The following is a 5,114-nucleotide window of genomic DNA, read 5'->3' on the forward strand; positions in this document are numbered from 1 at the left end:
TGGACATACACACACACACACACACACACACACACACACACACACACACACACACACACACACACACACACAGTTTCACATACGTCCCTCTCCTTATTACACACACCCACTCACATTATGCCCTCAGGGTTGGGGGGGTCTCGGCCCCTGTCTGATGTCTTTGGGTCAGTTTCTCACACTTCTGACAGGGTCACACACCTCTCCTCTCATTATTAACCTGCAGTAAAATGCCAGCCAAATATTTAGCGTGTATGTTGATGTGTGTGTGTGTGATAGTGTAGATAGAGTGATGAAGTGAGTGTGTGAAGAAAGGAACTATTCATGTGCAATGTGTATTAGATGGGCGACAGAGTGAGGGGAAAGAGAAAGTGAGGTGTGTGTAGGAGTGTAGAGGTGTAGGTGAGAGAGAGCATCACTCTCTTATGTGTGTGTGTGTGTGTGTCCTCAGGGCATTACCTATCACATTAGCGATATGACAGACTGCCCAGCCTCCTCTCTCATTTCCTGTCAATCAGCCACACTGCATCACATTCAGCCAACAATGCCTCACTTTATAGCCCAACACCAGCCAATTACAGCTTCACATGCTGCCGCTGTGCTCCAGGACAGTTCAATTTGTATCTGTGATCATTCAACACTATTTAGTCGCCTTCACCCTCACATGAATTCACAGCTCCCATCTGCAGCCGCTCCCCGGGAGCCATTCTAAACCACACCTAGGTAGCGTTCACATTCATTTGGTTGTGATATTCTTTAAAGTCAATGCCATAAGGGAGAAAATGAATCAAAAGTCTTTGTGTGAAATAGAAACAGCGATTCAATATCTCTCCATTTGGAATCTAATTATAGTATGCACAAAAATAATATGTATTTTGCTAAATTGAATGTAATGCCACAATACAAAATCCAATACATTTGCAAAGCCAGGCATGACTGGAAACCTCAGGAAAACTGCTAAAGTCTAGGGGAGGTTACGCAATATCTCCCCACTCTGTGTTCTCTCCTCTTGTTGAATTCTCGTTCATCTACTACTCCCCCCCCTCTACTTGATGTCTACCACTGTTTTATTCATGTGCATGCTGTTTATCATTTTTAATTTTCGGCCTCAGCTGTACATCGCTTTGGGTCAACGTCTGATGTGCTTTGCAAATAAATCTGGCTTGACCTAACTTGGATTGAGCAGCAACCCCAGTCCTTGAAAAGGAGATTAAAATGCCTTAATCACCAGTCACGTCATCGACTCACACCCGATGTGTGAAATTGCAAAATATAAATGAGCAGTAAATGCAGATTTAGGATCCTAAATCTGTATTTACTGCTCATTTAAGGCCTTGCTTGACCTGTATAAGTGCCAAAGTGTAGGAGATTTTCATCATGCATTTCACACCATCACCACAACATGATCAAAATATGAAAAGATGGGAGCAGGAAGGAAGAGCAGCACTTCCTCATACCTTGATGCTACAGAACGCTCGTATCCTAAGATCCTCCTATTGTTTTTACTCTGGAATGACAACATGACAACAATCAAATAAGTATGTAGTGATGATGAGATTGAAGGAATGATTAAATTATTTTACTCACAGGTACTGAAACAACTTACTGCATGAATATTGAACCTAAGCTTCCTACAAGATGCCAAACTCAGCCAATAAAGATTCAGACTTCTATTCCAAGCAAAGAAAGGTAAGGCAAGATTGAATTAAGGTTTGAATACGCTTTAAAAATACACTTTACAATACAATTTGCAATGTAATGTTTGTTATATGCCACCCAATTTTGTAAAAAGAATAGAAAGGAGAAGTGTGTGCATGCATGTGCACATATGTTCAGATTGCAACCCTACTAGAGTGTTTGCTCTCAGGATTCACAGTGTGTTTCTATGAAAAAATGAAATCCCCTCTAAATTTCATCACAGCAACTGACAGGATTATAGTGTGTGTCTCTGTGTGTGTGTGTGTGTGTGTGTGTGAGGTGATGCGGGTCCTGCACTGTGGTCACTGCTGATACACAATAGGATTATGACCAACACCTCGAGTGTGTTTCTGTGTGACCAGCAGGAGAGACGACTGGATGATGTGTATCTCTCTCTTTGTTCTTTGTCTCTCTCTTTGTCTTTATCTATCACTCCATCTATCTCTCAAACCATCTGGATCTGTCCTCTGCCCCCCCTCCCAAACCTACACTGAGCCCTAACACACACACACACACACACACACATGTTGATGAACTAAAACAGTGCACATAGGAAAGTGAAGAGTAAAGCACTATGTAGTGATGTGTGTGTATGTGTGTGACTAAATATTATATATTTTGGTGCCTCTAAATGTTTGAATGCTTGGAAAAAAATCATAATTTGTTCATTTATGCATATAAGATAAAACTGTGCTGATCTGTGTCTCTATGTGTTTATCTGCAGACAAGAAGAGTTACGCTTAACTTTCCTTAATTGTTTCTGAAGACAATGTTGGCAGATACTGTATGTGTAAACGTAGAAATATGTGTGTGTGTGTGTGTGTGTGTGTGTGTGTGTGCGTATGCATGTCTATGCCCCCCCAGGCTCACTCCATCAACCTCCCTACACCACCAGCTGTCTCCCCTCATTTACATACTCTCTCCTCCCACTAATGGAATTAGCCACAAGTTTCCTGAGGTGAGGCAACACACTCACACGCACACACACCCCCGTAGACACAAATGTGTACACTGTATGTGTGTCTATGTACAAGATATTTTGGTGGTGTGTGTGTGTGTTGGGGGTTAGTTGCGAAGGTCAATGAAAAGACACAAAGATTGAGCTCAGTCCAAAACTCCTCTAACACAGCAGTGAGAAACTAAGAAAGCCATTATTAGTATTTCCTCTACGGCGCCCCAGCACAATTCAGTTTAGATCAAGCTGCTAAGCAATCAAGCCAATCAGTAACCAGGAAGTTGGCCAATCAGTTTGCCAAGCAGCCAATCAGCACGCCAGAAAGCCAAGAAGCCATCAAACAAGACTGTTGCTGTTATGTTTATAACCCTATCCATGTTTTACTAGGTTATCTGATGTTATATCAGAGATGCAGCAGTACCATCAAGGGTATCAGTGTGCAGTGCAAGTATAAAGTAGCTCCTTAGATACACATCAGGAAAGCAGTTTCTTTCAGACCACAATAGTGATTTTGGGTAATTAACACTGCCACTGTGTAACACAAGTGTAATTTGTATATATCGTACAATATATTACAATGACTGGAAATGCTACAAATGTATGTATAAATACAAAGTATATCCCTACACTACTTACTACTACTACAGTGGTCTGACTGGTGCTTTACATAGCATGATCAGCATTTAATGAAGTAAATTATACTAAAAACAGCATATTGTTGTTTGACTGGGTAGAAAAGTTTTCAGATTGATAAAAATAAGGAAAATTTACTCCCTTGGTGCTCCTGGTGGTTGATCTGAACTGATACAGGCCCAGTTTAGAAACTCCCTTGCTCACTCCACTCCACTCCTCTCCACTCACCTTGACAAAGTTTCAGTCCCAATCCTCCCTCTTCATCTCTCAACTCCTCTCCTCTTGTTTGTTTCTCATTCTCTTTAACATCTCCTGCTCTCTCTCTCTCTCTCTCTCTCTCTCGTTCAGTTTCCTTTTGTTTCTCCTCCATCTCCCTGTCACCAGGCCCCGTCCGTCAATACAGAAGTGTCAGTCATTGTAGTGACAATTGGCAGCTGTCGATAGAGAGGAGAGGACCGTCAGTGTGTGTATAGGCCTCAACCCCTAAAATGCTATCAGCTGCCAATACATTAACACACGCACGCATACACAAGCACACAAATATGCAAACACTTAGATAAAGCTTGCGTGTATTGAACACAAAAACACACATACACACACATTCTCTTTGCATTCTCATCACACTTTATCATTGCTGACACAGGCAAATGTGGTTGGAGGATACTGAGCCATATGTGTGTGTGTGTGTGTGTGTATGTGTAGTGAGGAGATGAGATCAGATCGGGAAACAAAGAACCACCTTGTGACTATTCAATATTTGGCAAAGCAAGCATACATTCACATATAGTATACTCACACTGATGAAGGTCTTCCACACAGACTGGAGTCAGTGTCAAATGGCTCCCCCTACTGGGGACCTGTAGGACCTTTGGCACGTACCTTCCAGTAGCTGGCAACACTTTGACACATTAACATTCATTAATAGATTCAATAATCCATTTACTCATTTAATCACACCTCCTTATCTCTACCATTGTTAATTATTAAACATGATAACAATAATAATAATAACTTGATAATAGTTGCATTGCTGCCTGAGACCAGGAAATAAAAAGATGCACTGGACGAGAATGAGGAAGAACCAAACAAACCAAAAAGCGGAGAAGACCAGACAATTAACTGAGTGGAACAGGGAGGGGGATGAGGCACGCACGTCTGTCTGCTTCACTCCTTTACGCATGTGGCGTCCATCCGTATGAGAAATGTGATTACAAATGAGAGTGTGAGCGAGAGAGTGGAGTTCCACAGCTGGCATGGCATCTGGCTTGGCATATCGTTGCCCGGCCTCGCCCGCTGCCTGTGCGCTCTAATGTGGCTGTCGACAAGCCCATTAAGAAGCCATTACTAAATGCTCTATCTCAGCTCCACTTCCACGCCTTAGAGCACATGCCCAGGGGAATGCCAGCAACACAGAGGAGACAGATAGAAAAGGAGTGAAGAGGAAGATATAGAAGGAAGTGGAAGACATGTTGGCAAAAGAAGAGAGTGAGAGATAAAAGTGTACTTGTGTTCCGTCTAAAATTCAATTTAGGTTCCCATTTTGAATTGGATGCAAAATATGCTTTATTTGCTATATCAAGAGCCACATGACCTTTCCTGGATAAATAAAATTGTGCATCAGTGGGTTTCAAACTTTTGCTCATGAATTTGCTGGTGATTTTGATCTAACTTTATGGAAAATGCTCATCCTAACTACAACAAGGAAATGGGGCTCACTCTCAGCCTCATTTGCAAGCTGTTCTTAGAGCCTGACATAGCAAAATGTTGCAATGATTAATTGCCATTAAATGAAGTACAACCTGTAAGCTTGATCAATCAGTGTCATCCGCTG

At 41.9% G+C, this 5,114-nt stretch overlaps 1 protein-coding gene across 1 annotated transcript in view; it reads right to left on the reverse strand.

Moving 5' to 3' along the window:
- Positions 1-5,064: 5,064 nt before the first annotated feature.
- The window catches only part of spata17 (spermatogenesis associated 17), a 34,036-nt gene continuing 33,986 nt past the window's right edge, over positions 5,065-5,114 (reverse strand). Inside the window, exon 11 of the mRNA XM_076156021.1 lies at positions 5,065-5,114. This exon is cut by the window's right edge and continues 695 nt beyond it. The gene's annotated coding sequence lies outside the window, so the exon portion shown is untranslated.

Source organism: Genypterus blacodes, unplaced genomic scaffold (genome assembly GCF_046128005.1).
Source record: "Genypterus blacodes isolate CSIRO-AG114 ecotype Tasmania unplaced genomic scaffold, CSIRO-AGI_Gbla_v1 ptg000067l_1, whole genome shotgun sequence".
In the NCBI taxonomy this organism is placed as follows: Eukaryota; Metazoa; Chordata; class Actinopteri; order Ophidiiformes; family Ophidiidae; genus Genypterus; species Genypterus blacodes.